The following is a 24,105-nucleotide window of genomic DNA, read 5'->3' on the forward strand; positions in this document are numbered from 1 at the left end:
AAGCCAATTCTGAATCCACCTGGCCAAACTTCCATCCATCCCATGCCTTCTAACTTTCTGAATAAGCTTACCGTGTGGAACCTTGTCAAATGCCTTACTAAAATCCATGTAGATCACATCCACACCACTGCCCTCATCTATATGCCTGGTCACCTCCTCAAAGAACTCTATCAGACTTGTTAGACACGATCTGCTCTTCACAAAGCCATGCTGACTGTCCCTGATCAGACCATGATTCTCTAAATGCCCATAGATCCTATCTCTAAGAAACTTTTCCAACAGCTTTCCCACCACAGACGTAAGGCTCACTGGTCTATAATTACCCGGACTATCCCTACTACCTTTTTTGAACAAGGAGACAACATTCACCTCCCTCCAATCCTCACCATTCCCATGGACAACAAGGACATAAAGATCCTAGCCAGCGGCTCAGCAATCTCTTCCTTCGCCTCATGGAGCAGCTGGGAAATATTCCATTAGGCCCATTGGACTTATCCATCCTAATGTATTTTAATAACTCCAACACCTCCTCTCCCTTAATATCAACATGCTCCAGAACATCAACCTCACTCATATTGTCCTCACTGTCATCAAGTTCCCTCTCACTGGTGAATACCAGAGAGAAGTATTCATTGAGGACCTTGCTCACGTCCACAGCCTCCAGGCATGTCTTCCTATCTTTATCTCTAATTGGTCCTACCTTCACTCTTGTCATCCTTTTGTTCTTCACATAATTGAAGAATGCCATGGGGTTTTCCTTTACCTTACTCGCCAAGGCCTTCTCATGCCCTCTTCTTGCTCTTCTCAGCCCCTTCTTAAGCTCCTTTCTTGCTACCCTATATTCCTCAGTAGACCCATCTGTTCCTTGCTTCCTGAACCTCATGTATGCTTACTTCTTCTACCTGACTAGATTTTCCACCTCACTTGTCACCCATGGTTCCTTCACCCTGCCATTCTTTATCTTCCTCGCTGGGACAAATTTAGCCCTAACATCCTGCAAGGGATCCCTAAACATCAACCAAATGTCCATAGTACATTTCCCTGCAAAAACATCATTCCAGTTCAGACCCACAAGTTCTAGCCTTGCTCAACCGTAATTGCCTTTGTTGAGCACTGTTTTGCCACATCCTAGATATAAAAAAACAATTAACTCAGAGTGGATCAATTATAAGTGCATTTATTTTACTTGCAGCAAGGGGAGACCATCACGGCACAAATGCCAGTGATTGTCTCCAAAAAAAGCAACAGTATAGTCGCTCCATTATGCACAGGTACAGCTACCCATGCCTCATTTCAAGGAAAGGATATATTCTGTGCTTAATCAGTGTATTTGGTATTCTTCCAGTATTGCATATGCTGGTCTGCAGATTGTCAAGGACTCAGTCTCAATCAGGAAAATTTTGCACAAACACTATTAGCAAAACACCCTGATATAATAGAGGTTGCATTTTTTTTAGAGATGAAAATGCCATTTTGTTACTACCCATAAAGTACATTTCAACACCCTAAAAGTGATAAACCTTTGTAGTCTGTGTTATAGGTTCTTAGCTTGCTTGCTGTTACATAGGACGTCCTAGGGTTTGAAGGAGAATTTAAGAGTGCTGGGTTACCACTGTCCATTGCCCTTCAGATTAAAGCTGGAAATCTCTCAAATGTTTTGAAAAGTTGCTGTGTCCATAATGTGTCAGTAGTGGAGGGAGTAACCAAATAATGTGATGGATGGCATATCAAGTGGTATAGTTTGTACTAAATTATATAAACTTCTGAGGACTGTTTGAGTTTCATTCTAGCAGGCAAATGAAGACGATGAAAAGGATTTATTAGGAGACACAGGAGATTCTGCAGATGCTGGAAATTTTGAGCAACACACACAAAATAATGGAGGAACTCAGCAAGTCAGGCACCATCTACCGAGGGAAATGAACTGTCAATGTTTTTGATCAATAGAAAGATATCATACCTCAAAACATCAACGGATTATTATCCAACATAGATTCTGCCTGACTTATTAGTTCTTCCAGTATTTTGTGCGTCTTGCTCTTAATTTACAGCGTGCTTTAGTAATGAAGATATACTTAACATGCAGCTTGTTTCTAGCCATTATATACAGTACCTGATAATTAGAATAGTGGGGATTTCTTCTTCAAATTACTTGTTGGATGCACTATTGACGTTACCTTCACCCATTTCAACATTTCCACGCTTCATACATTGTTAGATCATGGAGTGTATAATAAAGTCTGAATCAGAATTGAACAACAGCAGAAAGACTTTGATGAGTAAATGCTGAATAAAATAGACAATAATTTCTTTCCATCCATTTGATCTTTGAGATTAGACTGAATGGGTTGGATATGGCCAGATTAGATTTGTCTTGTTTTTTGTACACAGGAAATGGGAGAACATGTTTTACCTTGTTGCATAATTTCCATTGTACTGGAACAGCATAGCTTAGGTACAGTTGGGCTGTAGCACAGTTCTTCTGCACAATGGTGCTGTTGCTCCCAAAATCTAGTTGCAAACAGCTTCTTTTTGGTGCCATCTAAAATACATCAAGTTTGAAGCTTCTATGATGCGAAGAACCACAAGGAAAGATTGTGATATACCATCGCACTCTACATCATTGCCAGAGTTTCTTGTAATTCTTGGGTGTATCATAAAATTCGACATCATATTTTTGAACCATCATTCGATTGATGGAGGAATTTTTTTTTCCCATTGTAAATTTGTTGGACCCATTCTGAGTAGATATATGGCCTTCTGCCTCCACTTTCTCAAAGCTGTAGGAATACCATCTGGTTTCTGCTGAAGCATGAATTACAATTGCTTGTAGCATTCCTGACGAAGGGTCTCAGCCCGAAACGTTGACTGTACCTCTTCCTCGAGATGCTGCCTGGCCTGCCGCGTTCACCAGCAGCTTTGATGTGTGTTGCTTGAATTTCCAGCATCTGCAGATTTCCTCGTGTTTGAGCTTGTAGCGTTATTGGTTGCTGTTTTATTTGCGTGTTTTTTAATACCGTTTATTGTAAGTTTGTTTTCTGTTCCCTAGGGGGGGAAAAATGATTAGATTCCTCTTAAAAGAGGATTAAAAATAAATACTGACTTACCTGTGAGAAAAAAATGGAAAATAGAATGACATCCCGCTCTCCTTTCCTCTGTCAGCTTGTTATTTCTTTCATTGAAAACCGTTTGTTACTTTTAAATATCTTGGGTAATGCATTGAGAGCCTGCACATCGTGCCATAGTTGTACATTGACAGCTTAGTTATTTTATTTAATCATTTGATTCTAGTTCATTGGCCTGGATCAATCTGGAGAATTTGATGTTCACTTTTGGCTTATTGTTTCCTGATGATATACAGACCTTAAATGTATTTAACCTCAATTAAACCCATTTAATGTCTGATTTGTTTTGTTGTGGTGCCTTCAAACCAGATCTTATTTCCACATATTGGAATTCTCGAAATTATTTCTAGTCTTTCCATCATACTGCTTGGGGAAATAAGGGAAGGATGCCTTTATTAATCTGACTGGAGTCCTTTTTCTTTGTGGATATCATAGCCTCCTATATCTTGTAGGTGCCTGATTAACCCCATGGTGAAGATATATGGATTAGGAGTGAGGAGAACTTTAGAAACAATCTCTGGGTAAGTGATTCTTTAACCACTCATATTGGCTTTTTTCTTAATCGGAGTGTGTGTAATCACTTATTTTCATCTTAATGAGATGAACTGCAACTGCCCTATAGATGATATCTGGTGAAATTTTGAACATGGAGAAAAATATGAGGATAAATGTTTTGTGTCAGCATTTAAGAATAAAATGAAGTGCCAACTACAGAGGTTTTCAAAAGAGAAAAAAAATTGAAAGGTTGTATAGGATACACAAATTTCATGAAGGATGCAAGCTGACAGTGTTCCAGGATTGCTGGGTTTCTCGGATCAGTTCTATTTGTTATCCTGAAGTAGACAGTTACTAGACTGCATGAACTATAATTTAAGTTGTATCAAGCAACCAAAAATACTATAATTCACATCCTTTCAAATTTCTATTTAAACACTCATTAACCAATTTAATTTGAATTTCCATAGAGTCAGTTGGGTATGGTAGAAATAGCAAGAAGACTGTGATTGATGGTGGATCTTTATGTTCACCACATAAGTGGGCTGAATCTAAAGCTCTGGAACTTACATGGTATCTAAAGAGTGTATTAATTATCAGAGTGCAGTAGGCCAATAACCAACAAAGGTGTTGAATTCTATTAAGAACATAACCCTGAAGTTTTATGTACTACAAGACAGAAGTTACAGGCACTCAAACCCCTTGATTCTGTTCTGTAGTAATTGCCTAGCAATTGACATAGTGTTTTGGTAGAAAAGGATGGCCAGGCAATTGTTTGAGGAGTTTAGAATTGGTCTTCCAGAGTGGGTTGGGTGAGTGGGAGTTGCACCAACCCAAGGTATAATTAGGACATCCCGGGAAGGGTAACTGGGGGCATGAGGGGCAGAGATCTAGATAGATAGATAGATATACTTTATTGATCCGGAGAGAAATTGGGTTTCATTACAGCTGCACCAACCAAGAATAGGGCATAAATATAGCAATACAAAAACCACAAACAATCAAACAACAATATGCAAACTATGCCAGATGGAAATAAGTCCAGGACCAGCCTATTGGCTCAGGGTGTCTGACCCTCCACGGGAGGAGCTGCAAAGTTCGATGACCACAGGCAGGAACAACCTCCCATTATGCCCAGTGTTGTATAATGGGAAGGAATTTTGTTTAAAAGAGTTGATAGTCCAGCATGGAATTCCATGATCTTCGTAATTCAGTGGTAATGAAGCAGGCCCCACAAGCTATCTGAAGCCCTGTTTCTGCAGGAATAAGGCAAAATCATGCTGTTATGATTTGGGCATATATTACACACTGTTTTATAAAACTACATACAATTGGGTCCTTCAATGCAGTAGAGTATGTAAAGTGCATAGAAGATCCATAAAAAAATTGCTGTATCCTAGAAAATGTAGTAAATTTATTGATATCTCTGTACAAACTTATTGAAATTGTATTAAATAGCAAACATAAATATGCAATCCAACTTCTTGGCCAATTGCTCATGAATGAGAGAATTTTTCAGCAGTTAAGAAGGAAATGACAAGAGGTGTCCCACAGACATGTTGAATTTTGCTTATAACACTTACATAGAAAACAACATGTTTGGAAAACAGTTTTGCATGAAGAATGTGTATGGCATTAGAATCTCAATTATAACTCAAGGTGTATGACATGAATAGGATGAATGAGAAGATACAAATGGGAAAATAGGTTTACTGTTTTGTTTCAATGGTGCACACAAATTGCTGGAGGAACTCAGAAGGTCAGGCAACCTCTGTGGAGAAGAATAAGCAGTTTATGCTTCAGCTGAGACCCTTTGTTAGGACTAGAAAGGAAGGATGAAGAAGCCTTCCTTAGGACTGGAAAAGACGGGAAGGAGTACAAGCTTACAGGTAATAGGTAAAGCCAGATGAGGGGGAAGGTGGATGGATGGGTGAGAGGAGATAGTGCAAGGTTGGGAGGTGAGAGATGGAAAAGGTAAAGGGCTGAAGAAGAAGGAATCTGAGAGGAGAGAAGACCGGACCATGGGAGAAAAGGAAGAAATAGGAGGGCACTAGGGAGTTGATAGGCAAGTGAGGAGAAGAGGGGGGATAAGAGGGGAGCTAGAATGGGGAATGGAAAAAAGAGAAGGGGAAGTGATGAGAAATTACCAGAAGTTAGAGAAATTGATGTTCATGCCATCAGTTTGGAGGACACCTAGATGGAATATGATGTGTTACTTCTCCAACCTGATAGTGACCTCATCGTGGCAGCAGAGGAGACCCATATGGACCAACATATGAAAATGGGAAGTGGAATTAAAATGTGTGGCCACTGGGAAATCTCACCTGCTATGCAGACAGAGTGATGGTACTCAATTAAGCAGTGTTTCAACATGTTTTGATAGACATCTCTAGTTTGCCATCTATTGGAAAGTAACAATTATCTTGTAAATAAATTCACATAGGTCCTGATATTGTGAAATAAAAAACAATGGGATGTCATAGTGGATCACAAATCAAACTCATAGTCTGAACTAATATAAAACTTTGTCGCATTGGTTGGACAAACAGGCATATCTTGAAACTGCATTTAAAGTCACCCTGTGTTGAAGTTCTTTGGTTATATAATCTGTTCCATTTAATGCAGTGCATTCGCAGGGTGGTTCAGTGTTCCCAGCTTAAATACTTAGGATTCATTTCGCTCTCACAAACATCACAGCTTTTCATAAGCATTGCGTTACTCCACTCCTTGTGATGGATGAATTATAGAATGAAGAAAAAATCTTTCGCAACAACCTGGAGAAATAATCTTGACATGTTTCAAGAGAAATGTTAAGGCTAGAGGGGTTGGTACTCACAGTTGTCTGTAAACCAGGCCACAGAGAGCACTGATCAAGATTTTACTTTGTTGGTATTCTTACAAAACTAATGGAAGAGGTCTTCAGTAGCATATTGTTACTGCTTTAGAAGGACCAGTGGTTCTCAAAGAGACCACTGGCTTTGGTTTCTCCTTTTTGCCAGCAGGCTGCTTCCAGGCTGCGTTGGTCTTTACTTGCAAGATATGATCAACATATTAGGATTGCAATGGACACCAATATCAAGAATGAGAGGTCTACAGTGAGCAACATTCTTTATGTCATGATAAACACACTCATATAGCTCTAAAGACACTACAAAAGAAGCCTGGATTTAGATGACCATTGAGAGCCTGCATGTCACCATTATTTCACTGATGTGTAATCATCATAAAGGTATGTGAGTCACTGCAATACTGTGACCATCAACATGTCTTTTAAATTTTTCCTGATGTCCAGAGCAAGACCACTAGAACACAAGGAATACCTCTTCCAAATTTGAATAATATGCGTTATCTAAACAACACGTGTAAAGCAAGCTATGGGAAGCACAAAGCAACATTTTATGTGTTTTTCTTGCTTGAGGGGCTTACAGCAATGTAGCAAATATAAGCATGCCAACAATAAGCATGCCATTTGTTGGATTGTGCACAAATGACATTAAGGTAAAACAGCACTTTTATTGTCTTCTCTCTGAATCATCCCTATCGGAAAGAGTATTAACAGTGTTTATAGATTTTTATTCACACTCTTAATTTGGCATTTGAGGACTTTGAAACAGTTAGTGTCCTTTCATTCTGACAGCACATAAAGAGATTCAAGAGAAGAAACCACAGGTCAAAGCAGTGGGTGTATAATGGTATTAATTATCATTTCTAACACAATACTGGCGAACACCATTTATAATATTAGTTGATGATGAGGTGAGGAATCAGACTTGCAGATATTCTAAGGAAAGGCAGTAAGTGACATTCCTGCTGAACAACTGCCATTCCATATTTCCATTAATCTGTAGTAAAGCAGCCTGCAGATTAAAATAGCAGGAGCTGTAAATCTGAAATAAACACATGAAATGCTGGCAACAGTCAGCAAATCACACATCTGTGAAAAGGGTCCTCAACCTGAACTATTAATACTGTTTCTCTTTCCATAGCTGCTGTCTGACCTGCTGTGTGTTTCTGGCACTTTCTTCTATTACTGAAGATGAGTGATTTTTGTGAAAACTTCTGTGCACTGACTCCTTCAGTCTATCCAAGATAGATATTCACTCCTCCATGCAGTTTCAAGCCCCGAGACTACATGTCAGCTACTTGAGCTACCATTAAAAGCAATAGTAGCTTTGAAGCTTATGTCCCTGGAGAGTGTTAGACACATCAAGATAGACTGCAGAATGCTAATGCTGTGAGGGTTGACCTATAGACCAGTCACAGATTCTTACAATCATAGTCATAAAACTCCTGTACGTGCTTCACTTAAGTTCTGAAAAGGCAAGGTTTAAAAGCAGCTGCTCAAGGTGCATGTGTGGAAAAACAGATCCTTTTCCAATGCTTCGGAACAATCCTCATCTGAACCTGGAGAGAATTTACAGTCCCACGACTTGATGACAGCTATCTCTGCCACGAGTAGCTGAGTTATCTCTGCCATTATTAGCTGCTGTTGAGCAGTAGAGCTGGGTATTTCATTACATTGCAATAAAACTAAATCAATTAATATGTGAATATTTCAGTTTTCTCATAAGGATTCAATTTTTCAATGTCCGTTAATAAAGGCTATAATGACCAAAGAAATAAATTTAGTATCGTGTAAATGAAAAGCTAAATAGAACCAAATGATGCTAGTGACAGTACTACATATTTATGTATTTCTCTGAGGTTCATTATGATGTACAGATAATATTCAGATACCACCTTCATTGTACACCTTAAGAAATCTCATCATGATTAGTGTTACAGGATCACTAACCTTGACTACTTGTTCCTTCTTGAACAGTACCATTGGCCCATGTGATCCTCTTCCAATATCTTTTGTTTGTATGCTGCCTTGTCTTTCAGAGGTCAAGGGGAAATGTTAATTGAGGGCTTAAGAGATGTATGAGGCTTTGATTAAATTTATAAATGCAAAATGTGAGTCAAGTAAGAGACAATCAGAATGTGTTGGATCAAAAATAGGTAAAGAACATAATGAGGAAAGAAGTACGAAGGCAAATAATTATTGCTTAAAGACTAAAAAGACTATGGTGTGTCTGAATTTGGAGAAAATTAGAAGTGCAGTTTATGACCCTTCTATTAAGTTTGAAAAAATTTGGAGGCCATTTATTCAGCATTTTCATTTGATGTAATTTGATCATTTCCAAACTGGTTTTATTTCTCTGTACTGTTGTTGGAGGGGAGTGGAGGCGTCGACGCTGAGGTTTTCTTCTTTTCCATTTTTAAGTTGTTAGTTTTGCCCAAGTCTTTTAGTTTAGTTTAGTTTTTTTTTCTTTTGGGATGGGTTTTTTTTTTCTTTTTTTTGTCTTTTTCCTTTTTTTTTGCTTTATATTATCCGTGATCAGTTCTACATGTATGGGAGTTTTGGTAATTTCCACTATTTGGTTTTGCAATTACTCTTTTTTTAAATGTAACAATACATCTCATATTATTTGTATTATTGCTATGTTTTGTTTCTATATTTTGAAATTAATAAAAAGATTGAAAAAGAAAGAAAGACTAAAAAGAATAAACGATGTTGGTGGGAACCCAAGGAAGAGATGGATGTGTGTCTGCAAAGGGAATGTGAAGTAAAATAATGTAGGCTGGCTGAAACAGGTGTTGGGGAGCAGGGAATTGCTGGTAGGGTGTGAGGCAAAGGACTTTTCAATCTTGTGTATGTTCTTATGTTGTGGGTTCATCAATATGCTTTCTGTGATTACTGTTTTTTTCTGGATGGCCTCCATCCAAGCCATGCTCTCTTCTTGCTGCTGCCATAAGAAAGAATATCCCTCACCACCAGGTTCAGGAACATTTATTACCCTTCAAACATCAGGCTCCATCTGATTCCACAACCTATTTACTCACTTTTAAAAACTCTAAAACTCATGTTCTCAGTAATATTTATTCACTTATTTGCTTATTTATTATTATTATTATTTGTTTCTTGTAATTCATGTTCACATTTATCTGGCTGTATGCATATATATAATAAATAAATAAAGTAGATAAATAAATAATACTGAGAACATAAGTTGTGGAGTTCTTGAAAGTGAGTAGCTAGGTTGTGGAATCAGTTCAAAGTTCAGGTGAGCAAACTGGAGCCTGATATTTGAAGGTTAATAACTGTTCCTGAAGCCTAGTGGTGTGGGATGTAAAGCTCCTGTATACCTCCTTTCTTATGCGTGTGTGCATATGTATATAATTAATATTTTGGTTTATGTGCTATGTGTGCTGTATGCTATGTGGGTGTACTGTGTTCTGGAGGATCATTGTTCCATTTTTCAGTTGGTTGTGTATGTATATATACATTACTATAAATACGTTAACCAAATATAGTTCAAAATGCACATAGTAAAGCACAGCACAGGTAAACAGTAAACAGTTTGCTATCATAGTAATGGCAGTGGATTCATTAGTTTCACAGCCTGAGAGAAGAAGCTGTTATCCAATCCGGCAGTTCTAGTCCTCATGCTTCTGTACCTCCTTTCTGATGGTAGTGAGTTAAAAATATTGTGAGATGGGTGGTAGGGATCCTCAACAATACTATGGACTCTTTGTCTGCAATGCTCCCAGTAAAGGTTATGATGAGCAGGGGGAGGGAAAGTTCAATGATCCTCTCAGCGTTTTTATTGGCCTCTGTGGGAACTGCGGTCCAATGCTTGCAGCTTCTGTACCACACAACAACTCAGCCAGACAGGACACTCTCAATGGTGCTCCTGTAGAAAGTTGTTAGAAAGAGGATGGGGAACCTTCACACCTCATTCTCCTCAGAAAGTGTAGATGTTGCTATGCAGTTTTGCACAGCTTCTCTTCTTTTGCACATTGGATGCTTGTCAGTCTTTATTTCTGTGTAGTTTTTCATTGATTCTATTGTATTTCTCCATTCTGCTGTGAATAGCTGAAAGAAAATGAACCTCAGGGCAGTATAATGTGACAGAGACTCAGTTACTTTCTTAGGGACACCAGTACACCTGCTTGATAATGCAAATATCTAATCAACCAATCATGTGGCAGCAACTCAATGCATAAAAAACATGCTGACATGGTCAAGAGGTTCAATTGCTGTTCAGACCAAACATCAGAATGGGGAAGAAATGTGATCTAAGTGACTTTGACCATGAAATGATTGGTGCCAGACGGCATGGCTTGAGTATCTCAGAAACGGCTGATCTCCTGGGATTTTCACACATAACAGTCTCTAGAGTTTACAGAGAAAAGGGCAACAAATGAAATAACATGCAGTGGCAGTTCTGTGGGCAAAAACCTCTTGTTAATGAGAGATGTCAGAGGAGAATGGCCAGACTGTTTCCAGCTGACACAAAGGCGACAGTAACTCAAATAACCACACTGTTGTGGTGTGCAGAAGAGCATCTCTGAACACACAACATGTCAAACCTTGAAGAGGATGGGCTATAACAGCAGTTGACCAGGAACATACATTCAGCGGTCAATTTATTAATTACAGGACGTACCTATTAAAATGACTACTAAGCGTATACCTACTTTGATAATAAATTTACTTTGAAATTTGAAATTCTTTCCATTCTTGTAAGGTCATCAGTATGCTTCTGCACTGAATGCATCTGAAGATAAGAAAGAAAGCAATCTTTATCCATGCTTGGTGGATAGATTTTGATGCCCACCTTATAATGAGCACCCAGACTTCAAAGAAGCCTGTCTTTGGCTGCTTTGGTGAGCTTTGAACTAATATCAAACCTAAACCTCAAAATCTAGCCTGAAGGCAAAGTCAAAAGTCTAATTCTCAAGATCAGCTCTTCAGTCACTAATTCCCTTATGTATGGCCCTTTCTCTGTAGATGTGCAGCACAGAACTCCCAAGTTGCTGGGTAACATCAAATGATCATTTCAAAAGAACTGATGAAAGGTCATCAGCTTGAAATATTGACATTTATATTTTAATTTAATTCAGAGACAGCATTTTACTTCCACAAAGAAGGTATATGCACTTATATATTTTTTTCAAGACAGACATAACATCAGGATTTCAGTGTAGAGGTTCAAGATTCACAATTTTTTAATGTCCTTTCCAGTACACAGGTGTAATGAAGAACATAATAATTGTTACTCTGGATCTACTACAACACAAAAAAATCATAATAAAATAAGGAACACAATAATAAAAAGCACAAAAAATATAAATACATGAGATAGCTTATATACATAGATTGATTTTATGTCCATAATAGATCAGGAATGTCTGTACATAAAGTGACTGACAGAAAAAGGTAAAGTTGTGCTGGTGGGAGGTGTAACAATATGGGTTAGTGTTGGAGGGCTTGATCAGCTTTACTGCTTAGGGAAAGTAACCATTTTGAGTCTGATAGACCTGGCATGGCCTCTTCCCTGATGGGAGTGGAACAAACATTCCATGAGCAGGGTGCTTGGGATTCTTCATGATATTAGTGGTCCTTTTTCCAGTACCTTTCTTTATACATGTCCTTGAAGGCAGGTAGGTTGGTGCTACTGATGCATTGTTCAGTTTTGATAACCCGTTGTAAAACCTTCCTGTCTGCCATAGTGCAGCTTCTGTACCATACATTGATACAGAATTTAGGATGCTGTCTACCGCAGAACTGTACAATGACATGTGTATAGGTGTGCATCGTCCAAATCTCTTCAGTCTCCTTAGTGTCACGTGACCGGCAACAATGAATATATCAATCGAGTCAGGTTTTATAAACAAATAAACATTTATTAAACTCTGCTCAATATTAGTAAACAGATAAACAAACGAAAACCTTAACCAGAAATAGACTGCTACGCGGCCATTTAACAAACCGCCAAAAGTACTAGTTCTTAAAGCAGTAAATGCGAACACAGTCTTAAAGTGGTAAATTAGAACACAGTTCTTAGAATGGTAAATTTGAAAGTCCAAGAGATTTATACAGTCAATTAGGAGAGACTTTCCTGAAGTAAAGAATTCCAAGAAGACTTGACGTTACTGCTGATCCCATCCGGAACCTGCCTTGTCCACAGGATTCACGACGACGGAAATAAAACGGTTTAAAGGAACTGACCTTTTCCTCTGTAGAATATACACTGCACAACCTTTTCTGCTTTAGCAGAGGTTATCTCATGCAGATCACTCTTTCTTGAACGAAGATTCAATAATGGTCGATCCTCTCCAATACCGCCGAACGATATCAGCTTTACTTGACTCCTTCAGGTTCCATACCTTAGTAATGTCCTCACTCTCCAATACTACTGAAAAGGTACACCAACAAAGCTGGCAGCTACTGTTAAAACTGCCAGCCCAACACTTCTGTACCTTACAATAGAAAGTAAAACTCCGTTCTAAAATTAAACTGCATCATGGGACAAATATGCAGCATTTGTGGAGTATCAGACTAACGATTTAAACTGAAACTAACTGCATCACCAGGAGTCTACCCTTATGTACCTGGTGAGAACTGGTCATCATGTGACCTCACATCGGCGGGAAAATTACATCATGTGACCTCCACAAGCCCATTACATCATCCTCAAAAGACAGTCACAAGATATCCATAAGGTATGTAACACCTTCCTCCAAAAAAAGAAATTTTGGTCCTTTTAGGAGCAAAATTTTAACAATTAACTATTTACCAAAAAAATACAAATGTATAAAATTTACAACATACACAGTATACACAGTATTATCATACAGCATTTTGCAAACTAATATACAGTAGGATTGTTACAAAGGTTAAAATACCACTCCATAAAAAATTTACATTGTGCATTTAACATCTAGATAGACAATCAGAAATCACATTCCCTTTACCTTTAATACGAGTTATCAAAATATTATACTCCTGTAACATCAAACTTCAATTTAGTAATCTTCTATTTTTGTTTTTCATCTTATTCAAAAACACTAACAGATTATGATCGGTGTAAACTATGAGTGGTTTCTGAGTGATACCAACATACACTTCAAAATGTTGTAAAGCCAAAACAAGAGATAATAATTCCTTTTCTATAGTTGAATAATTTCTTTGATGGGTATTAAATTTCTTAGAAAAGAAAGCTAGCAGACAATCAACTTCATCATCCTCATCCCTTTGAAGTAACACTGCTCCTACAGCTTCATCACTAGCATCTACAGCTACTGAAAATGCTTTTTCAAAGTCAGGGGATTTGAGCACAGGTTGACTACATATTATAGTTTTCAATTTATCAAATGCTTCCTGACAAGGTTCTGTCCAAACAAACTTTTCATTTTTCTTCAAGAGGTTAGTTGATGGAAGAGCAATGTTCACAAAATGTTCACAAAATTCTTACAAAATTTTCAGTAATATCCTACCATACCCAAGAATCTTCTGAGAGTTTTCTTACTAGTTGGAGTGGGTACTTCTAAAATTGCCTGAACAGGAGCTAATTTTCCTTGACCCACAACATAACCAAGGTAGGTTACCATGGCATGACCAAATTCACTTTTAGCTAAGTTAACAGTTAAGTTAGCTTTTGAAAGAGTCTCAAATAGTTTCTCCACTATTAGCAGGAATATGTGCTTTCCAAGTATTATACCATGGCATGACCAAATTCACTTTTAGCTAAGTTAATAGTTAAGTTAGCTTTTGAAAGAGTCTCAAATAGTTTCTCCACTATTAGCAGGAATATGTGCTTTCCAAGTATTATTTCCTGTAAATAAATCATCAATATAGGCATCTGTATCTTTTAACCCATGAATCGTACTATTAATCATCCTCTGGAAAGTACCTGGTGCATTCCTCATCCCAAATGGAAGAACATTATATTCATATAACCCAGATGGGGGTTACCAATGCAGAAATCTCCCTACCTCTATCTGTCAATGGAACACACCAATAACCTTTTAACAAATCAATCTTTGTCAGGAAGTTTGCTTGTCCAACTTTATCCACACAATCATCCACCCTAGGGATTGGATATGCATCAATTTTTGTCACAGCATTCACCTTCCTGTAATCTGTACAAAACCTAATATTATTATCTACCTTAGGCACCATAACACACAATGAACTCCAATTCAAATTAGAAGGTCTAATAATATTATTCTCTAACATATACTTAATTTCTTGTTCAGCAAGTTCACATTTTTCCCTGTTCATCTGATACAGATGTTGTTTTATAGGTTTTCAGTCTCCGACATCTACATCATGTGAAGCTACAGTGGTTCTTCTAGGAACGTCTGGAAATAAATCCCTATATTTAAAGATTAACTGTTTCATCTGTTCTCTCTGCTCTGGCTGTAAATGAGCTAATTTCTCTTCAGTATTTTCCAGAATTGTTGAAGTTGATAACCTGGCTGAAATAATGTTGGGTTTAAAATGAGTTTCAGATGAATCATCCATTAAGTTTTTAGAAAGACCAGACTCATTATTGACCACAACAGTCATAGTAGCAGCCTCTATCTCATCATACAGTTTTATCATATTTATATGACACAGCTGTGTTGGCTTTCTTCGATCTGGGGTTGTTATCACATAATCCACATCATTTACTTTAGATTTAATCTCATAAGCACCATGAAATTTAGCTTGTAATGGTTTGTTTGCACCAGGAAAAGAACCAACACCTTACCAACAGGCTTAAATGACCTCATTCTAGCTTCCTTATCATACCAAGTTTTCATCTTCTCCTGAGCCAATTTTAACTTTTCCTTAGCTCAGGTACAAGCTTTACATAATTTTTCCTTGAATTTTAAAACATAATCCAGCAAATTAGTGTGTACCTCTTTATTAATCCACTGTTCTTTCAACAAGGCCAAAGGTACTCAAACTCTATGCCCAAACACAAGTTCAAAAGGACTAAAGCCTAATAATTCCTGTACTGCCTCCCGTACTGCAAAAAAGTAGTAAATATACGCCTTCATCCCAATCCTTTTCTTTTTCCACACAATACGTCGTAATCATATTTTTGAGGGTAGAATGGAATCTCTCCAAGGCTCCTTGCAATTCTGGATGATATGCAGATGAGGTAATCTGTTTTGCTCCCAGTTTATAAACTATCTGCTGAAACAATCCAGACATAAAATTACTACCTTGATCCGATTGTATTTCCTTAGGCAACCCAAAATAAGTAATGAATTTTATAAGAGCCTTTGTCACAGTTTTGGCTGTTATATTCCTAAGAGTTATTGCCTCTGGTAACCTAGATGCTGTGCACATGATGGTCAGCACATATTGATGTTGTCATGTACCCCATGACGGGTTAAAGAACCAGCAGAGATGGAAAACACTTTGGAGTCCAGTATTGGTATTAAATAATAATAATATTTATTTGTAACTACGCAATACAGTAATATAAAATCAAATATATAAAACAGGTTAGCAATGATTATATATAAGTAAGTATATCAGTAATTGTGGAAATATATGAAAATCAAGCTTCTTCAAGTCTAGGGGTAAAAAGATACAGTCTTACGATGATGAGTAAAGTTCAGTTCAGTTCGTGGTATTGAGTTGAGTAGTGATGGAGAGAGAGGGGGGAGAGATTTGAGTCTTCAATTGAGCTGACCCCGTCAATCTTCTCGTTGTCCTCTGAAATTCTTTAAAAGTCACCGACTATTGACCACAACAAAGGGGACACTTTTTCTGTGGTGGAGCTATCAATCCAGGCAAGGGTGGACACATGGACAACTCCCCACCGGTCACTCCTTTTCCTCACTGCAAGAACCACTGATCAATCCACCTGATCGATTCTCCAAAAAAGAACACCTTTTCTGCGAGCACAACAAAGCTTATTCAGTGTCCAAAAACATGTGCCTGAGGTCTATGTCATCTGACCTCCTACTTATCTCACCGTACTGAGTACCAACTGTCATTCAAGTAATTCCTCCTTCCTGTTTCTGTGTAAGAAATGTACAAGCAGGCAAATGTTCTTGGAAGTATAAACAAGCTGCCGAAAAATCATAACATCGGTTTTCCAGCAAATAACGCTGCCCTCAGTCACCATAGCGACTTACAAGCTGCTCGGTGCCCTCTCTCTCTCCAACTCAGCAGAAATCCAAAAGTTCCTCATGCCTTAAAGTGACAGTCAAAAAGTTAGTCTTCGTCTCTCTCTCTCTCTTTCTTTCTCTCTCTCTTTTCAAAACAACATGGTGTTAAATATCTCTCTCTCTCTCTCTCTCTCTCTCTCTCTCTTTTCAAAACCACAGTTCATAGGGATAATCGAGCACAGTTCATAGGGGTAATTCAGGACCCCGTCACAATGTCCAGTTTTATTTTTTTGCAATGGGCCTACACAATCTATAATAATTTTGGAAAACAGCTCACCAAATGCTGGAATCGGTTGCAGTAGGGCCACTGGAGTAACTTGATTAGGTTTACCCACAATTTGACATGTATGACATGTTCTGCAAAATGTCATCACATCTTTTCTTAAACTAGGATAGTAAAAATGTTTAGAAACCTTGTTCATAGTTTTCTTTACACCTAGATGGCCACCCAAAGGCATACTATGAGCCATAGTTAAAATCTCATTTTGATAAACTTTAGGAACTACTACCTGGTGATTAACTTACCATTCCTCACTTGCAGGAATTGTAGGTGATCTCCACTTTCTCATTAATACTCCCTTTTCAAAATAATATCCTGATGCCACTTTCTCAATCTCACTATCTGGAAGAGCTTGTTCCTTTAATTTGACCATTTCAGGATCTCTAACCTGCTCTGCTATCATCTCCTTCTGAGATAAAGATAAATCTTCATGGTCAGACTTACTACCAAAATCCTGATCAAATAGTGAACGTAAGAAAGTTTCTGACACATCCTCAAAATTCACATCCCAAGTTTAACAGTCATGGGTAACAACCTCAGCCTCTACTTCAGTCTTTTTAGCCATAGCTCGGGTTACTACACAGGAAAAATCTGTGTTAGAATCCCTCTGAGGTTTCTCAGAAATAGGCTTTATTGTCAAATGCACTTCAGGAAAAACTCGTCCATCTGCTAAGTAATTCCCTAATAAAAGAGAAACATCATTCATGGGTAAACTGGGTTGTAGTCCTACTTTAAAAGCCTCTGTAACTAACCCTGACCTTAAATTTACTCTATGCAAATGTACCAGCATAAGGACACTCCCAACTCCTCTTATATAGTTTACCTCAACAATGTCAGACTCATCACTAAACTTTAGAACACTGTCTAACATTAGTGATTGGGAAGCTCCAGTATCTCTAAAGATTCTTATTGGTACTGGATTGGATCCCTGTTTCAAGGATACAAATCCCTCGGTTATAAAGTGTTCATATCCCCTCTTAACTTGGTCAGACTCTGACAAAACTTCATTGGTATTTATCAAACTCTGTGGATTTACAGGTGTTTCAGTATGCTGCACACAAGCATCTGGTACTGCTTCCTTCTCTTTCTTTTTCAATTGAAAACAGTTAGCTATTACATGTCCAGGTTTCACAATAATTACAAATAAAACCAAAATGTCTTTCCTTCACGCCTCCCTTCATCCTTACCTTTCTTACTAAGTTCAGATTTAATTTCTGGTTTACCTTGACTCTCTGCGCTATTTTTCCTTTTAAAAAAGTCCTACCTGGAGAAAATTTATTCTTATGAATTAAAGCATACTCATCAGCTAATTAAATGTGAACACAGTCTTAAAGTGGTAAATTAGGACATAGTTCTTAGAATGGTAAATTTGAAAGTCCAAGAGATTTATACTGTCAATTAGGAGAGACTTTCCTGAAGTAAAGAATTCCAAGAAGACTTGACGTTACTGCTGATCCCATCCGGAACCTGCCTTGTCCACATGATTCAGGATGACGGAAATAAAACGGCTTAAAGGAACTGACCTTTTCCTCTGTAGAATACACACTGCACAACTTTTCTGCTTTAGCAGAGGTTATCTCATGCAGATCACTCTTTCTTGAACGAAGATTCAATAATGGTCGATCCTCTCCAATACCGCCGAACGATATTAGCTTTACTCAACTCCTTCAGATTCCGTACCTTAGTAATGTCTTCACTCTCCAATACTACTGAAAAGGTACACCAACAAAGCCGGCAGCTATTGTTGAAACTGCCAGCCCAACACTTCTGTACCTTAAAATAGAAAGTAAAGCTCCGTTCTAAAATTAAACTGCATTATGGGACAAATATGCAGCATTTGTGGAGTATCTGACTGATGATTTAAATTGAAACTAACTGTGTCACCAGGGGTCTACCCTTATATACCTGGAGAGAACAGGTCATCACGTAACCTCACATCGGTAGGAAAATTGCATCTGTGACCTCTGTAAGACCATTATATCACCCTCATAAGACAGTCACAAGATATCCATGAGGTATGTAACATTAGAAAGTAGAGGCATTGTGTACTTTCCTGATTGTATGCAATGTGTTCTAAGACCACGAAAGGTAGTGTGGGTTGTGCTCTCGCAGGCGTTTGAAGCTGCTCACAGTTTCACTGCTGTGCTGCCAATCTAAAGAAGGATGAGCGTGCTGTGAGTTCTCCTGAAGTCAATAACCATCTCCTTTGTTTTGTTGATATTGAGGAAGAGGTAATTTTCCTGCTACCAAATCTCTGTAAACCGCCTCGTCGTTTTTGGTAATGAGTCCTACCACTGTTGTGGTATCGGCAAGCTTGACAATGTGATCATTTGTGTGCTTGGCTGTGCCATCATGTGTAAGCAAAGTGTATAGCAATGGGCTCAGCACACAGTGCTTAGCAAATACACGTGTTTTAAGTTATGGGAAGTGGAAGGGGTATGATATGCAGACCAAAATGTCAAGGTTAAAATTTTGTTATACAATTGGATTTGAAGATTCCCTTAGCATTATTGTTAATTTGTACATAGAAATATTGAAACATCAAGCAAAATCTATAATTTACATCGACAACCAACACAGGCCAAGCACATCCTGAGGCAATCTCCAAGTGTCCCCACTTTCCGCCACCAACGTAGCTCGCCCGCGACTTTCTAACCCTAACCATTATGTCTCTGGAATGTGGGAGGAAATCAGAGAAAGCTGAGGAAACACACGTGGTCACAAGGAAAACATAGAACTTCATTAGAGAAAGCAGAGGGAATCGAACTCTAATTGTTGGCACTGTAAAATATGCACTATCCACTATGCTACTGTGCCACGCAGCTTTCTCTCCTCCTCTCCAAAATCCACCAATTCCATACAAAGAGAAAAATAAGACATATTCAAGCAAAGAGAAGCAAACACTTCTAACGTAGGGAAGTAGAGAGATTATCTGAAATAGTTAAATTCGATAGTAAATACCTATCATAAATTACAAGTTACGAAGTTTTGAACATTTCTGTGGTACCCATGGAGCATACTTCCAGCATTAAGGACAAGTAATTAGGAGCATGATAAGATGTAGAAGCAGAATAAGACCATTCAGCCCATAGTCATTTCTCTACCATTCAAACATGACTTTTTGTTTTCAAACCCATTTTCCTGCCTTCTCTGCACAAACTTAACCCTCTTACCTATATAGAAACAAACAATTTTTGCCATAAATACACCCAATAACTTGGCTTTCACAACCGTCTGTGGCAAAAAACAAATTCCATAGATTCACCCCCCTCTTGCTGAAGAAATTCTTCCTCCTCTCAGTTCCAAAAGGACATCACTTTATTCTGAGGTGACAGTTTCCTACAAAAGGAAACATCTTCTCCATGCCCACTCTATCAAGACCTTTCAGATTCCAGTAAGTATCAATGAGATTGTCCTTTGTCCTTCCGAACTCCATACAGTCCCAGAGACAAACATTCCTTGTCCATCAATAGAGGAAGAAGCAACAGCACACGCAGTTATGGCAAGGTCTGTACCTGTACACCATCGCAGACTTCAAAGCTAAACGCAGTGGAGTTTCCAACATTGTTGCCTCTCTCCCAGAACAGCTAAAACTTTTTTACCCTCAATTTGATGTTGCCAACACTGATGAGCCCGAGAGGAAGGCTGATGTGACCCACAGCTTTGTCATCTCTGAGGCTAAAGTATGCAGGTGTTTTCCGCGAGTGGACAGTCATAAAACTGTGGGACCGGATGTCATCCCAGGGCAGGTACTCAGAGTGTGCATGGCACAACTGACTGGTGTGCTTACAGGCATTTTTAATCTCTCCCTCTCCCAGTGTAGAGTGCCCTCCTGCTTCAAAACATCCACCATTGTTCCTGTACCAATAAAGACCAAGGTAACGTATCTGAATGGCTGGCGTCCTGTCGCACTCAACTCTATAATAAGCAAATGCTGTGAGGAGCTGCTCAAGGACTACATCTGCAGCATGCTACCACCACCCTGCACCCCTTACAATTCACTTACCAACACAACCAACCAACAGATGATGCAATAGCCACAGCTCTTCACACCGTTCTTACACACCTGGAGAAGAGGGATGCTTATGTGAGAACCTGTTCTTGGACTACAGTCCAGCCAAATCCTTAATTCCCTCCTGGCTCGACAAGAAGCTCAGAGACCTTGGCCTTCACCCTGCCTTGTGCAGCTTGATCCTGGACTTCCTGTCAGATCGCCAGCAGGTGGTAAGAATGGGGTCCCTCACCTCTGCCCCTCTGACCCTCAACACACGTGCCCCTCAGGGCTTTGTCCTAAGCGCCCTCCTTTACCCTCTATATACCCTTTACTGTGTCGCCACCCATAGCTCCAATCTGCTAATTAAATTTGCTAACAACACTATACTGATTGGCCTAATCTCAGATAATAGTGAGACAGCCTGCAGAAAAGAAGTCATCACACTGACACAATGGTGTCAAGAAAACAACCTCTCCCTCAATGTCACAGAAACAAAAGAGCTGGTTGTGGACTACAGGAGGAAGGGAGACAGACTAACACCTATTGACATCAATAGATCTGGGGTTGAGAGGGTGAACAGCTTTAAACTCCTCAGCATAAACATCGCTGAGGGTCACACCTGGTGTGTACGTACCAGCTGTGTGGTGATAAAAGCATAATAGCCCCTCTTTCACCTCAGATGGTTGAAGAAGTTTGGCATGTGCCCCCAAATCCTAAAAACTTTCCGCAGGGCACAATTGAAAGCATACTGACTGGCTGCATCACTGCCTGGTATGAGAACTGTACTTCCCTCAATGCAGAGAGTGGTGCGGACAGCCCAGCGCATCTGTAGATGTGAACTTCCCACTATTCAGGACATTTACAAAGACAGGTGTGCAAAAAGGGCCTGAAGGATCATTGGGGACCTGAGTCACCCCAATCACAAACAGTTCCAGCTGCTACCATCCGGGAAACGGTACTGCAGCATAAAAGCCAGGACCAGCAGGCTCCAGGTTAGCTTCTTTCACCAGGTCATCAACCTGATTAATTCATGCTGATACAATTGTATTTCTATGTTATATTGACTGTCCTGTTGTACATACTATTTATTATAAGTTTTTATAAATTGCACATTGCACATTTAGATGGAGACTTAACGTAAAGATTTTCACTCCTCATGTAAATGAAGGATGTAAGAAATAAAGTCAATTCAATTCACTATAATGGATAATTTTTTGCCTTTTTCATATCTGGAATAAAAGTAATACCTGTTCATTAAGATACTTATTGTAACACATCATCCTTTATCACTTTTTACTGCAGAAGACATAGAATATAAAATTTTGCATCTTTACAAGGCACTGGTGAAAGTGTACAATTTTGATCTGCATGTTTAAGTAAGAATCTACTGCACTGAAAATTAGTAAATTGCACATTGAAAATATAAAATAAAGTTAGAAATACTGGAAACAATCAGCAGTCAACACAAGAAAAGCAGTTTCTTGTCAAAGATTATTCATCAGAACTTGAAAAGTGAATAAAACAAATTAGCTTTAGTTCCAGACAAGTGGGGGAGGGTTAGAAACCATAAGGGCTAAGGAAATATCTCTGATAGGGTGAAACTTAATAAATCTGCTTAATGAATGGATGAGGACAGTTGGGAGCTTAACATCCAAGGATACACATTGTTTTGAAAGCACAGGCAGGTAGGCAGAAGGGTTTGGGTGACAAACCAAACACTTAGGATCAGAAGATTTAGAATCCTTGTGGGCAGAGTTTAGAAACTGCAAGGGTAAAAATACCCTGATGGGAACTATATATAGGCCTTCAAACAATAGCCTGGATATGGGCTGCAACTTAGAGTGAGAGACAGGCAAAGCATGTGAAAAGAGCAATGTAACAATAGTGATGGGGGATTTCAACATGCAGATAGATTGGGAATATCCAGCTGGTTCTGGATCCTAAGAAAGAAGATTTGTAGAATGGCAATGAAATGGCTTTTTAGAGCAGCTTGTGGTTGGGTCTGCTAAGGGAATGACAAACCTGGAGTGGGTAATGACCCAGAGTGAATTACAAGGCTTAAGATAAAGGAGATAGTGATCATAATATGACAGAATTCACCCCGCACTTTCAGAAAGAACAGCTAAAATCAGAAATAATAGTATTACAGTGGAGTAAAGGGAATTACAGGGCATGAGAGAGGAGCTGGCCAGAGTTGATTGGAAAGGGACACTAGCAGGTATGATGGTAGAAAAGCAATGGCTGGTGTTACTGGAAGCAATTCAGAAGGTGCAGGAAAGGTACATCACAAAGATAAAGAAGTATTCTAACGGGAGAATGAGGCAACTGTGGCTGACAGGGGAAGTCAATGACAGCAGAAAAGCAAAAGAGAAGGCATATAATACAGCAAAAATTATTGGGATGTTAGAGGATCTGTAAACTTTTAAAAACCAACAGAAGGCAACTAAAAAAGCCGTGAGGATAGAAAAGAGAAAATATGAAGGTAAGCAAGCTAATAATATAAAAGATACAAGTAGCTTTTTCAGATATACTGTATAAGCAGTAAAAAGAGATGAGTGTGAATATGGGACCACAGGAAAATGACACCAGAGAGATAGTAATGGAGGACAACGAAATAGCAGAGAAACATAATAAGTATTTTTTATCAGGCTTCACTGTGGAAGACACTAGTAGTATGCCAGAAATGCGAGAGTGTCGGGACAGAAGTGAGTGTCGTTGTTATTACTAAGGAAGCTGAAAATTCTGAAGGTAGAGAAATCACTTGGACCAGATGGACCACACCACAGCGTTCTGAAAGAGGTAGCTGAAGAGATCATAGAGACATTAGTACAGAGCTTTCAAGAATCACTAGATTCTGCAGTGATTTCTGAGAACCAGAAAACCGCAAATGCCACCCTACTTTTTGGGAAAGGAGGGATGCAGAAGAAAGGAAATTATAGACCAGTTAGCCTGACTTCAGTGGTTGGAAAGATGCTGGAATCTATTATTAAAGATAAGGTTTCAGGATGCTTGGAAGCATGTAATAAAAAAAGCCCAAGTCAACATGGTTTTCTAAAGGGAAAATCTTCCCTGACAAATTTGTTGGTATTCTTTGAGAAAATGACAGGCATAGACAGCTGTGTAGGCCAAATTATTGGGTATATTTAAGAAAGAAGTTGATAGGTTCTTGATTAATCAGGCCATCAAAGGTAATGGGGAGAAGGCAAGAG

General features: G+C 38.7%; 1 protein-coding gene across 3 annotated transcripts in view; it reads left to right on the forward strand.

Moving 5' to 3' along the window:
* LOC140199564 (RNA-binding Raly-like protein) overlaps positions 1-24,105 on the forward strand; it is a 1,057,088-nt gene that overhangs the window by 392,194 nt on the left and 640,789 nt on the right. For all 3 annotated transcript variants that reach the window (XM_072261891.1, XM_072261979.1, XM_072262074.1), the window contains exon 2: positions 3,578-3,646. The gene's annotated coding sequence lies outside the window, so the exon portion shown is untranslated. The remainder of the gene's footprint in view (positions 1-3,577; positions 3,647-24,105) is intronic.

This window comes from Mobula birostris, chromosome 1 (genome assembly GCF_030028105.1).
Source record: "Mobula birostris isolate sMobBir1 chromosome 1, sMobBir1.hap1, whole genome shotgun sequence".
Lineage (NCBI taxonomy): Eukaryota > Metazoa > Chordata > Chondrichthyes > Myliobatiformes > Myliobatidae > Mobula > Mobula birostris.